The 14,054-nt window shown below is 51.7% G+C and overlaps 1 pseudogene; it reads right to left on the bottom strand.

Annotated features, from left to right (window-relative positions):
* Positions 1-13,670: 13,670 nt before the first annotated feature.
* LOC127485136 (small nucleolar RNA SNORA70) lies at positions 13,671-13,797 on the bottom strand (annotated as a pseudogene).
* Between the last annotated feature and the right edge of the window lie 257 nt (positions 13,798-14,054).

A 14,054-nucleotide genomic window follows, 5' to 3' on the forward strand; every position in this document is an offset into this window, starting at 1 on the left:
GGAGGAGAGACCGTGAGCTTCAAGAGATGGTAACCAAGTGAAGGGTTCCTTGTGACTGCTCCAGCTAACTGCCTGGAGAGCGGCCCCACTGTGGAGCAAGAATAGGAACCCAGGGAGAGCCTGGCAGTCTCCCCGAATTGAGGAAACACAACTGGGAGTCTGGCAAAGCCACAGTGGCTAGAGTGCACAGGTCAGGCTCCCAGAAAGGAGCTACATAGTGGGAGAGTCCAGAGGTCTGCCAAGGGGTGCCCCCAGCAGTCTTTAGGTGAGTGCTGATCTGAGGCTCCGTGCGAGGAAGCCGCCTGGAAGGATTAGAGGAACTCACCGAGTTCACACCAGCCAGGGTGGAAGCCTTGGGGTCAGAGGGGCGTTGGCAAGAGTACGCAGAAGAGTGTGCTGAGGGAAAATTAGCCAAGGGCCAAAGTCAGATTCTGCCTGGTTCTTAAGAATAAGACCACCGCCGTGGCTCAATAGGCTAATCCTCCACCTTGCGGCGCCGGCACACTGGGTTCTAGTCCCGGTCAGGGCGCCGGATTCTGTCCCGGTTGCCCCTCTTCCAGGCCAGCTCTCTGCTATGGCCAGGGAGTGCAGTGGAGGATGGCCCAGGTGCTTGGGCCCTGCACCCCATGGGAGACCAGGAAAAAGCACCTGGATCCTGGCTTCTGCCATCGGATCAGCGCGGTGCGCCGGCTGCAGCGGCGGCCATTGGAGGGTGAACCAACGGCAAAAAGGAAGACCTTTCTCTCTGTCTCTCTCTCTCACTGTCCACTCTGCCTGTCAAAAAAAAAAAAAATCTACATTAAAAAAAAAAAAATAAGACCTGAAAATGTTGTTTCAAGCCACCAATTCCAAGAACAAAGCTCAAGAACTTACAGAAGTACAACAGTATCCAGCGGAATACTACGCTAAGTGTAAATTGTAATCTATGGTAATAGCAGATCAGTGGGTGCCTGAGGGTGGGAATGGTTGGGCGCGGCAGGAGGTAGATACTCCAAAGGAGCACTGGGAACCTGCATGCTGAATATGTTAATTGCCTTCACTGTGGTGATGTTTCCACAGGTGCGTACATATCTCCAAGAAAAGGTCTTACTCCACATAAGGAAACTATTGGAGGGCCGGCGCCTTGGCTCACTAGGCTAATCCTCCACCTTGCGGCGCCGGCACACCGGGTTCTAGTCCCGGTCGGGGCACCGTATTCTGTCCCAGTTGCCCCTCTTCCAGGCCAGCTCTCTGCTATGGCCCAAGTACTTGGGCCCTGCACCCGCATGGGAGACCAGGAGAAGCACCTGGCTCCTGCCTTCGGATCAGCGCGATGCGGCAGCCATTGGAGGGTGAACCAACGGCAAAAGGAAGACCTTTCTCTCTGTCTCTCTCTCTCACTGTCCACTCTACCTGTCAAAGATTAAAAAAAAGAGCCGGCGCCGTGGCTCAATAGGCTAATCCTCCACCTTGCGGCGCCGGCACACCGGGTTCTAGTCCCGGTTGGGGCGCCGGATTCTGTCCCGGTTGCCCCTCTTCCAGGCCAGCTCTCTGCTATGGCCAGGGAGTGCAGTGGAGGATGGCCCAGGTGCTTGGGCCCTGCACCCCATGGGAGACCAGGAAAAGCACCTGGCTCCTGGCTCCTGCCAGGATCAGCGCGGTGCGCCGGCTGCAGCGGCGGCCATTGGAGGGTGAACCAACGGCAAAGGAAGACCTTTCTCTCTCTGTCTCTCTCTCACTGTCCACTCTGCCTGTCAAAAAAAAAAAAAAAAAAAAAAAAAAAAAAAAAAGATTAAAAAAAAGAAACTATGGAAACATTTTAATGTTTTTTTCACTGATTTGAAAACATTCTGAGAAGTGCAGCCAAGGTCCAATAGTTCATAGACTATCTTCGGTTTTGTTTCATTCTTTGCCCATGTCGGGTCAACAAAAAGACAGTGACACTAGGCATATATACAGCTGCAGGGACTTGGGGGAGGAGGCTCCTAATTTTTAGGCCTAAGCTGGAACTTGCCCCAGAGGCGGCATGGTGAAAACTGCACCAGCATTGGAGAACTGAGACCCACAAGCTACCGTCTTAATGGCTGGCCTAACTCTAAGCCTCTCCAGCTTGGCCTTCTGTGGTTGTTTACTCCTGTGTCTCATCTTGCAGCCTCACCGCCATACCTTCACCTGTGCTGTTGATTGTGCCCAGGATGTCCACTTCCGCTTTTATGACCACCCCCAGAATTAATTCCTCCCTTTCTGGTGTTCCTGTTGTGGGGAGCAACTCAGACTAGACTGTTACTCGAATTAAGACTTATTCTATGCATCTGCTCTCCCACAATATGGCGCTGGGAGAGGAGGAAACAGCTTCTACACAGCTGCCTCCAGTTCAACCAATAAACTGTAGGACCTGCTCCTGATTGGAGGAGAGCAGCGTACTCGGCGTGTGGGTAGCAGAGTTGGGATTGGTGGAAGAGGACTATAAAGGAGGAGAGAGCAACATGCACAAGGAACATCTATCTGAAGGAACACCTGTGCAGCCCCTGAGAGAGCCGGCCGGCGGTGTGCCGCTCCCCCGCGGAAGTGGGGAAAGTGGCAGGGGGCCCGCCCCTCCACGGAGGTGGAAGGGACGGTAGCCAACCCGGGAAGAACCAGCAGCAAACCCGGGAAGGGCCGAGCAGACAAAAGAACAGCGCAGGGTCCTGTGTCGTTCCTCCACGAAGACGGGGAGCGACACCTGTTGTGTTCTAAGTCATTTATTCAACATATATTTGCCATGGACCTTCTTTGTGCTAGATAATATTCTGGCTGAGAAATTTTGAGTCGGAAGGTCTAACAAGCAATTCAGAAGACATGCAAAAGGCATTACTTTGTCTTGGAAGTGAGTAGTGTAGTGAGAGATACAAGTGTGATGGTAACACCAAGGAACGGAAATGTGACTGGTCCTGCCCAGGAGAGTCAGGGGAGACTGGGCAGGAGATTTTGCTGAGTCTTCATAAGAGAACAGAAATGTCAGCAGAATTTTTGCATGCCAGCAAAAGAGGAGGAGCTGTCCCAGGAGAAGATACCATGTCTGTAAAGACGTGGAACTAAGCAGTTAGGAAACAGCAGAGGTGCGTTCTGTTCCAGTTCCCTGAGATGCCGTAACAAATTCCTGCAAAGGGCATGACTTTAAACAAATTCGAGGATGGCTTTGTGGCACGTGGGTCAAGCCACTGCTTCGGACACCCATTGCCTTATATTGGTTTGAGTCCCAGCTACTCAGTGCTTCCAATCCAGCTTCCTGCCAGTGCATCCTGGTAGTCACCAAATGATGGCTCACCTGCTTGCCACTTATATGGGAGATCTTGACAGAATTCCACTCCCAGCTTCAACGTGGCCCAGCCCTGGCTGTTGGGACATTTGGCAAGTGAATCAGCAGATGGAATCATTCTCTGGCTCGTGGTCTCACTGCCACTCTGCCTTTCAAGTAGATAAAAATAAGTAAAACAATTTTTTTCTTAAAAACTAGAAATTTTCTCTCAATTTTGGAATTCAGAAATGCAAAATCAAGATGTGAGCAGTATTGGTTCCTTCTTGATGCTCTGAGAGAAAATCCATCCTGTGCCTATCTCCTAGCTTCTATCAACTGTTGGCGCTCCTTGGTGCTCCGTGGCTGTGTAACTGCAGTCCCTACCCTCTGTCTCTTGGCTTAGTGGCCCACCTGAAACCGAGATCGTCTTATCCCAAAAGCTTTAATTAGTTACAGCTGTGAAACATACCTGTTTGTAAATCAGATCACACTCAGAAGTGCCAGGGGTTAAGACTTGGTTGTGTCTTTTTGGAGAGCACAGTTCAACCCACTACACATCCCAAAAACTTTTTTTTTTTAATTTCCTTTACCAAGTTGTACTTTGTTTTTATTCCCTGAGCTAGTCCTGGGAGCTATGATCTTCTGTCTCTTGGTTTGGCTCTGCATCCTGATGTATATTTTCTTCAAGACATTAAGTATATTATGTATAATTTCACATTTTGTGTAGATCTTTGGGTTCCTTTGTAAAATCACTGCTAAGTCAATAGAAGTATGAACTGAGAGGCATCTGGCAGAGTTAATGGCCAGCTTCTGCCAAAGCAGTTCCAGAACAGTAGTGAGCCAGGAGGCCAGGTCGCAGTGTGTGGAGGTGAGAATGTGCGTCTCAGACCTTCGGCTGTAAAAGGGTGACAGGACAGAATCCTGGGTAGAGTGAGCTTTCTCCCTGGAGGCGCTCATATCAAGAAAAGAGGGAAGGAGTGGAGATGGGTGAGCAAGAGGGGGAGATGCATCCCTAGTGCCTCCCTTCTGATGGAGAGGCCTTTCCAAAGCCAAGGGAATTGGCATGAGGGTTCCAGGGAGGTATGGAGAGACCACCGAGTGAGTGAAAAGGGGGCCTCTGGGGGCCTGGGAAGGTGCTAGGGGGCCAGAGGAGGTGGAAACCAGGAGTCCTGTCACTCTCATTGGGGAAGAGCCCTGTGACTGCCAGAGGGAGGGAGATGGGAACACATGTGCAAAGGGTTTCTAGTAGGAAAACCAGCCCCACCCTCCCTCCCTGACTCTAGCTGCTTCACTCGTTTTTTTTTTTTGTTTTTTTTTTAAGATTTATTTATTTGAAAGGCAGAGATACAGTGAGAGAGAGAGAGAGAGAGAGAGAGAGAGAGAGAATCTTCCATCTGCTGGTTCAAATGGCCTCATCGCCTGGGGCTAGGCCAGGCTGAAACCAGGAGCTTGGAGCTTCATCTGGGTCTCCCACATGGGTGTGGGGGCCCAAGAGCTTGGGGCATCTTCTGCTGGTTTCCCAGGAACATTAACAAGGAGCTGGATCGGAAATGGGGCTGGCACCCACATGGGATGCTCACACGCAGGCAGAGGGGGCCGGTGCTGTGGCATAGCCGGTAAAGCTGCCGCCTACAGTGCTGGCATCCCATATGGGCGCCAGTTTGAGTCCTGGCTGCTCCATTTCTGATCCAGCTCCCTGATAATGCACCTAGGAAAGCAGTGGAAGATGGCCCAAGCTGTTGGGTCCCTGCACCCATGTGGGAGACCAAGAAGAAGCTCCTGGCTCCTGGCTGTGGACCAGCCCATCTCTGGCCATTGTGGCCATCTGGGAAGTGAACCAGAGAATGGAAGATTCTCTCTCTCTCTCTCTAACTCTGAGTTTCAAATAACTAATAAATAAATCTTTAAAAAAGTTTTTAAAAAGTTCAGCCCTGTAGTCACTAGTGAATAATCCTTATAAATGTGCATATATATTGATATTGTCTGAAGTACGTCTGCCAAGCGTAGTCCAGCCTCGTTTGTGTGATAGAGTGGTGTAAACGCATTGCTAATCAGATGCTGGCACAAGCCGATAAGCCGTTCTGAGAGAGCCTCGGAGCTCTGATAGCCTCCCTGTGTGGGCGTCTGTTCCAGTTGCAGTTGGCAGTCCTCGGCTTCACGTCCGTGTACTCCTCGATGACCAGTGTACCTGTCTGCTGGCCGCTCAGCAAGTCCCCAGCCTTCCCAGCTGCCAATAGTAAGCCCTTGTAACAAGCACCATGTCCCAGCCTCTGAGAGCCTTCTTGCTCTGTGCACACCCCTCTCCGCCCGTCATTCCAGCTGTCTGTGTTGCGCCCAGCCCTCCTCTCATGAGTATTCCGACTGAATTCTCAGGGGCCCACAAGCCTCTCCTTCATGCCTCACCAACCAGGAACTAAAATGTGGTTTATGTACAGGCTAGAAACGATGTAAGGGGAGCATGGCAGTTGGTTAAATGCCACGCTTGTGATCAGTGTCTGGAAACGTCCCTAATAATAAATATGCTTCATTTGATTCTGTTTCTGTGGGAAAGCCAGTTACAGCTTGGGTCATGTCCACAGAATCTAGGGTGTTTCATCAACCTCCATAAACACGCCTGACGCAACCTGAGGCAAATCCTGTGTGGCTGTCTAGTGCCGGCCACCCCTGAGGCGCTCTCGCTGTCTCCCCAGTGGGCAAAACAGAGGCAAATCCCCTTGAGTTCTGCGCAGGTTGCTTACAGGATATCTGTTATGTACCAGGCACTGCACTGCACTCATGATGATGAGCCAGACCGATGTGATCTGTCCCCTCACGGGACCTGTAGCCCATGGGGTGATGGGCATTGTCCAGAGAGTTTGTTCTTAGCATACAGGAGAGGTTTCAGATAATCTGTTGATAGAACAAAGAGATAAAGGTCATATCGTCTGTTCTTTCTCATGGGGTCTGGCATGGGACCTGATGCAATCAGGCTTCAGTCATTGATTTTTATTATTTAAAAAATTTATTTGGGGCCAGTGCTATGGCGCAATGGATTAAAGCCCTGGCCTGAAGCACTAGCATCCCATAAGGGCGCCGGTTCTAGTCCTGGCTGCTCCTCTTCCGATCCAGCTCTCTGCTATGGCCTGGGAGGACAGTGGAGGATGGCCCAAGTCCTTGGGCCCCTGCACCTTCGTGAGAGATCTGAAGCAGGCTCCTGGCTCCTGGCTTCGTGTCGGCACAGTGCCAGCCACTGCAGCCAATTGGGGAGTGAACCAGCAGGTAGAAGACCTCTCTCTCTCTCTCTCCCTCTGCCTCTCCTTCTCTCTCTGTAACTATGACTTTCAAATAAATAAATAAATAAACTATGACATCCAAATAGTATTTTTCTAAAAAAAGAGTTACAGAGAGCCAGAGGCAGAGACAGAGAGAAAGAGAGAAGTTACTTGAAAGAGTTACAGAGAGCCAGAGGCAGAGAGAGAGAGTCTTCCACCCAGTGGTTCACTCCCCAAAAGGCTGCAATGGCCATAACTCAGCCAATCTGAAGCCAGGAGCCAGGAGCTTTTTCCAAGTGCTCCACATGGGTGCAGGGGCCCAAACACCTGGGCCATCTTCCAGTGCTTTCCCAGGCCATATCAGGGAGCTAGATCAGAAATGGAGCAGCCAGGACTCAAACAGACACCCACATGGGATGCCAGCACTGCAAGTGGCAGCTTTACCTGCTACGCCACACTGCCAACCCCCATCAATGATTTTAAGTCACCAGTTTCCTGCTGTTCTCTGCACATTACCAAAATGGGGACAACTAAACCTTGACAACAGTTTAGCCAACTGGACTGGGAAGTTGCACTGCATTAGGCAAGTGTGCGGTGGCTCCTTCAGAAAGATGGGGAGGAAGGCAGGACTGTGGGGCTGGTATTACAGGCTTTGGGAGACACAGAGCTTGCCAGTGTTGGATGCCTGTTTGCTGTATTAAGCCCAGGCAAATAAGACAAGCTTTCTTTTTTTATTTTTTAAGATTTATTTATTTATTTGGAAGACAGAGTTACAGAGAGTGAGGGACGGAGGTCTTCCATCCACTGGTCCACTCCCCAGATGGCCGCAACAGCTGGAGCTGAGCCGGTCCGAAGCCAGGAACCAGGAGCCTCCTCCAGGTCTCCCACATGGGTGCAGGGGCCCAAGCACTTGGGCCATCCTCTGCTGCTTTCCCAGGCATATCAGCAGGGAGCTGGATTGGAAGTAGAGCTCCTGGGACTTGAACCATTGTCCATATGGGATGCCAGCACCATAGGCAGCTTTACCTGCTACACCACAGTGCTGGTCCCTAAATCAAGCTTTCTGAGTTATCAGTACAAGCTCTGTCATGAAAATGGAAGGTAAGAGCAAAGAAACCAGACGGCCACCAATGTAATTCCAGAACAAAATAACCCTGATCACTCAGAAGACCACACGCAGACTTCCTGAGAAAAGTTTAGTCCGGGAGGATTAGTGGTTTTTCTAATCAAAAGTCACCGCTCCAGAAAGAAGCCCCTTGGGTTTCAGTGTTGCTATCTGTCATAATCTATGAGGCTTGTTTTCTACCCTCAGAGAGGATTCATATTAAGGTTGGGGAGAGAAACCCTGAAACAGCTGAAAGAGGCCTTGGGCTGGCGTCAGGGAGCCGTGGGTTGTCAGGCAGGAAGTTAGAAATTAGCCTCTGTGTGTGTGAGAAGGGCCTGAAGACCAGCACCTACGGAGGAAGCTCCAGAAGCCCAGACCCCGCTAACCTTCCAGGTGGTCCCAGCCCGCCCCGCCAGCCACCACCGAGGAAAACTCCCAGAATTCTCTGTCCTCAGGACCAAATGGGTTACCTGACCTGATAACAAGGGGGAGTAAAACCTTCACAGCCGCCCTAAGGGAAGTCCCTCTACTCTGCCCAGTGCCAGCAATTCTGGGGAGGAATTTGCTAATTTTCACACAACAAAGTAGTGTACTGCCCTAGTACTCCCACTAGGACTCCCCTAGTACTCCCACTAGGACTCCCCATCCTTTGTCCTGGAGGAGAGGAGAGGTGGGTAAACAGAGTCCCTTAAAAACCAGACTGCGTGCTCAGCCCTCTGCCTCTTAGCTGAGCCGCCCAGCTGGCCTGCCCAGGTGTAGTCTCTCCGTTTAACCATGTGACCTCGCTCTCCCCCAGTCCGAGCGACTGGGCGCTCTCTGTCCCTTCATTCTGGCAGATGCCCTATCCCCAGGAAAACCTTATTACTAACCTTGTTACTTCACTCTCTGTCTCACGCCTGAGAATTCTTTCCTGCATGAAGACAAGAACCCCACGGCTCCCACGGCCTTTGCTCTGGTGACAGGTTCAGCTGCCACTTGATGCTGGCATCATGTATTGGAGCGCTGGGTCAAGTCCTGACTGCTCCATTTCTGATCTGGCTCTCTGCTAAGGTGCCTGGGAAAGCAGCGGAAAATGGCCCCATGTGAGAAACCCTAAAGGAGGTCCTGGTGCCTGACTTTCGGCCTGGCCCGGCCCTGGTTATTGCAGCCACTTGGAGAATGAACCAGCAGATGGAAGGTTCTCTCTCTCTCTCTCTCATCCTCTCTGTGTGTGTGTGTGTGTCTCCCTTTCTCTCTGTCTCCCTCTGCCTTTCAGAGAAATCAGTCTTCAAAGAGACAGAGATAGATAGATAGATAGACAGACAGACAGACAGACTTCAGAGAGGAGGTAGCATTGGAATTGGCTCTTGGAACATAAGGAAGACTTTAGCGTGTAGACTAAGGGAAATACATTTAAGGTGGAAGCTGAATGTAGGCCTGGACGTAAGAAAACAGAGGACCCACTTAAATAAGAGCATCTCATACAATCCGCCTGGGCCGTAGCTCACATGGGGATAGTGAAGGGAGATGAATGAGCAAGGTCGCTGACAGCTCTGAATTGCAGACTAAGGTGTGTGGTCCTGGCATCTTAGCTTAGCTCTGCTTCGTTGTCCTTGTCTGCAAAATGGAGGTAACTTCTCCCTCTCTCTGGGTAAAGTACCTCAATATATCTACTAGATATCTACCATGTATTACAGACAAACTATTTGTGTAAGGACCAACAGAAATGCTTTGTGAAGGGCAGCTGATATGGTGACAGCGACAGCTTGGAGAAGGGAAATGAATGACATGCTTGGAGATGGGTTTTAGATTAACACAGCACTGCACAAATTAGCACTTTTATAATATTAGTACTTATAAATTGCTTTTCTTTCTGGGGAATTAAGTGTTCTTTATCTGCCTTTGTGCAGAGACATTGTAGGTGGTTGTGTCGGTCAGGATTCTCCAGAGAAACAGAACCAATAGTAGAGATTTATCACGCTCGCAGTGTGGGGGTTGGCGAGTCTGCAACCCTTCGGGCAAGCCAGCGGGCTGGGACGCAGGCGGGATTTCTATCTGGGCCTTGTCTGGAGGCAGACTTCCTTTTTTCTTCTGGAAACCTCAGCTTTTGCTCTTAAGGCCGTCAGCTGCTGTGTTATTGAGGGTCATCTTTCATAGTCAGCTAACAGGCACATCTACGGAAAACCTGCCTGCCGCCTCCAGGCCCCCGGCCTAGCCAGCTCGGCACACACAGCGAATTATCACAGTGGGCTTTCATCTCAGATATGGAAACTGAGGCAGAGTGCAGCAAGCTGAAGCCCAGAATGAACAATTCTTAATCCCTAGAGCAGGATACCAGGCCTGCCAGGTAACTGTTATACCTTCGTGATCATTCTATTTGATTTTCTATTTGATTCCCATTTCTTTTTTTTTTTTTTTTTTTTTAACAGGCAGAGTGGACAGTGAGAGAGAGAGACAGAGAGAAAGGTCTTCCTTTGCCGTTGGTTCACCCTCCAATGGCCGCTGCGGCCAGCGCGCTGCGGCCGGCGCACCGCGCTGATCCGATGGCAGGAGCCAGGAGCCAGGTGCTTCTCCTGGTCTCCCATGGGGTGCAGGGCCCAAGCACCTGGGCCATCCTCCACTGCACTCCCGGGCCACAGCAGAGAGCTGGCCTGGAAGAGGGGCGACCGGGACAGAATCCGGCACCCCAACCAGGACTAGAACCCGGTGTGCCGGCGCCGCTAGGCGGAGGATTAGCCTAGTGAGCCGCGGCGCCAGCCCTGATTCCCATTTCTTACGTAAGATTCTCCATAGACATAATGAAGCTGAACACCCATGTGTATACTGTGGGGAGGAATGAGGGGATCCACATCAGATCAGGCCCCCAGCCAGCGATGGAGACTCGGGCTTGGAGGGTCCAGGAGTGGGGCTGGCTGCCTGGGACACACGGAGCTCTTGTCTCTGGCGGGGAGAACACCCCAAAGCGAAGCTATGGCCCAGGGATCTGTAGTGGAGATTCCGGCTCCTGCTCAGAGAACAGCGTCTCCAAATTCTGATAACCCTAGATACTAGAAATGTCCCTCGCAACTAACTGCACCCCTCAGAAAAGTCCCTGCTCCTCTCCCCACCACTCCCCTACCGCCAATGAGGAGGCCAAGATTCAGGGCAGAACAGGGAACCTTCCTGAAACGGAAGCCATCCACACGGCTTTCTCAGTCCTCCCCCAGCGCCCCTCGCAGGGTCGGCCCCCCTGCTTAGTCTTTCTGGGAGGGGAGCTTCTCAAACTTGCCTCAGCCTCAACCTCAGGCCCACCCCCGTGGGGCCTCGGGGGACTTGGGGGATCCACAGTCATCATGGACAAGTCACGGGTCAGCAGCCACCTCTCTTCCGCACCGGCACCAGTTAATCATCTCTTCCTGGTGATTTGCATGACAACCCCCCTGCACTTGGGGGCCCAGGGGAGTTTTCTGGTTTTATCGCCTCAATTAACTTTGGCCTCCTGGGTCACTGTGGATTCCCCACCACAGACCCGACCTCTGAAGCCTGTCTGCCCCGGGAGGCTCTTGTCTTTCCACGCATCTTCCCTGGCCGTCCGCAAGCCAGGTTGCCCACACAGCGCCATCTTGCAGGGGGTGGGGAGATTCGGTCATGGCAGAGTTCATGAAGTTCTGCAGGATGTCAGAGCTAGAAGATTGTCTAGTCCACGCTTGCCAGCCTACTTCACCTCCCACTTCACAGATGGGAAGACCAAGGCCAGAACTGGAAAAAGCTTTGCCCTTGGTCATACATCAGGAGGCATGGCCAGACCTGGGCCTTGGCACTCTCCCTATTAGCTCCCTCTGCTGCACTTCATCAACAGAAAACTTCAACAAATCAGGAGTGAGGGAAAAAATGTGTTTAAAAAGGTTTCAGTCTGGAGTCCCAGCAGGCTGTTCCCTCCAGGCCCTACCTGTCCACACGGCAGCCACGTGTCGGGGCCCCATGCGGCCTCAAGCTGCCAGGCTGGGGCGTGTGAGCACAGGGCGATGGCTGAGCCACATTCCCTCTCTCAGCGCGGTAAGTAAGCCCTCCCTTAGAATCCTCACGAGGAGCCAGGGAGCGGATGCGAGGATTGTGAGACAGTTGGGAGGGGACCAGGAAGCAGCAGATCAAGTGAGCAGAGGAAAGATCTCCCGTTTCCAGACCAAGCCCCCAGCGCTTGCTCCTGGGGTTTCCAGGACAAAGCAACTGTCAGAATCAGAAGGTCACTTTTCTACAGCTTGGAGGACTTTCCGAGATGATCAACCCTCTTGGTACATACAGGGAAACTGAGGCCCAGAGAGACCCTCCCATCCCATAGTGACAGGCAGACCCAGCACTGGTGTGCATGCTGTGACTCCCAGGGTGGGGGGCCAGGGCACGTGGCAGGGTTTGGAGGTGGCGTGGAGCAGGGAGCAGTGATGGCCATCTTTTTGGAGATCTCCAGGCTAGAGAAGAAAAACACGGCAGAGGAAGGCTGAGGTTTCTCTGTGACAACAGACCTGGTGCTATAAAGAAATCAGTGCGGTTGCGACAGGGAAAGAAAGGCTGTGAAAGTGAAATGTGTAATATGTGAGAGGAGGAAACTGAAAATGTGTTCTCCATCCCATGCAAATCATCTGTGGCCCTTTGTCCTGCACCTGCAGCGGCTCACAACATACACAACACAGCCTCACACAGGGCTCAGGGTCCCACACCATCTGGGCTGGGCCGCCAGCTCCAAGTGCAGCAGAACAGGCGCGGAGACGGGAGGTGTCCCGAGATGCCCGTGCTGCACCTGCGAGTGTCTGACCTTCCAGGGGGCTGCCAGGAGGAGAGCTGGCTCACAAAGAGGCCCGGCTGAAGTGGCCCCACTGGGCACTGCCCTCCACTTGGCCGTACGCATGCCCTCCCCGTCAGCTCCAGATTTCCTGCCCTGCTCGCCTCCTGCCCCGCCCCCCACCCCTCTCCAGATACCCCTGGCTTTTCTGTCCTCTGAGAATTTGCTCGTGCTGTGGGCCCTGCTGGAGATGCTCTCCTTCCCTTCCTCTCCCCAGTGCTGCCAGAAACCCCATGGGGAAGCCCTCCCTTCTGCTCCAGGCACCATTAGTGTCTCTCGCACCTCTGCCTCTCCACCTCTGTGCACTTCCTTATCCTGGCCCTTACCTGCGAGTTTTAGTAGTCCATTTACACCCTCAGTTTCCTACTGCAGACAGGGCAGATATTTGTCTGATTCTTCTTTGCATCCCCAGAAGCCAAGCACTGTGCCTTGTACCCATTAGAGGCCAAAGATGGCAACATCCAGTCCGAGCCTGGGGCAACCTTGCTAATCATGAGCAGTTCTCGCTTGGAAACTCAGCGGCTTCTCAGCTTTGGTCATTGCGACCATTTGTGGAGTGAACCAGTGGATAAAAGACCACTTGCTCACTCACTCTCTCACCCTCTCTCTGTAACTCTAACTTTCAAATAAATAAATAAATCTTTTTTTTTTAAAAGATGTGCTCTCTTTTTTTCTTTAGAAAGAAAATTTTAAATGTTTTAAATTTATTTTCTTTTTATTTAAAAGGCAGAAAGACAGATCTTTCATCCAATGATTCACTCCCCAAATGCCCACAACAGCCAGGGCTGAGCGCAGTCCAGGTCTCCCACCGGGGTTAGGCAGGGGCCCACATACATGAGCCTTCATCTGCTGCCTCCCAGAGTGTGCATTAGCAGGAAGTTGGATCAGAAGCAGAGCAGCTAGAACCTGATACGGAACGCCGGCATCCAAGGACAGCTTAAGCACTATGCCAAACACACTCCTAAAGCTGACCTTTTAAAGACAGCTTGTTTGTGAAATTAAACTATGCTGTTATCAAATACTTTGAATCATAATATGTCCAAGTCCAAATTCAGACCAGAAATGAGGAGCTGGCAAACTAATTTGAATTTTGCATATATTACATGCTCCTTGTTCTGCAGCTTGGTGCAGATGGCCAAGCTGACTTGAGCAATGTGAACCCTGGCCACTGTGACACAGGGTTTTCCAAAGGCACCCCCATGGCTGGCTGGAACCAAACTTGGGAACAACACAACATCTCAGACACCAAGGTCCAATGGAAAGGACCGTCCCCAAGGTCCCTGAAGGCTGCCATACAAGCAGCAGGCTGTATACACCATGGAGGAGGTTGCCATTTGCAGCTGTTGCACACTGGGGCCCCGAGCTGATCTGTGATTTCTGAGACATGCCAAGGCTCACTTCCTCGCCATGCCCTCTTGCTGTCCCGGGTTTACTCCTAGACAGTCCACCCAGGGATTCCTCAGTCCTGTACTCACATACACGCTCACACATATGCTCATACATGAACACACTGGCTCACACGCCTGTGCTACACTCATGTCACACACATGCTTATATACACAAGCATGTGATCCACACACGTACTCTCTCCCATGAAGCATTTCATGAGCTTCAGGAGTCTTGGTGAAGATTTCAGGGCTACAAGGA

This window comes from Oryctolagus cuniculus, chromosome 1 (genome assembly GCF_964237555.1).
Source record: "Oryctolagus cuniculus chromosome 1, mOryCun1.1, whole genome shotgun sequence".
Lineage (NCBI taxonomy): Eukaryota > Metazoa > Chordata > Mammalia > Lagomorpha > Leporidae > Oryctolagus > Oryctolagus cuniculus.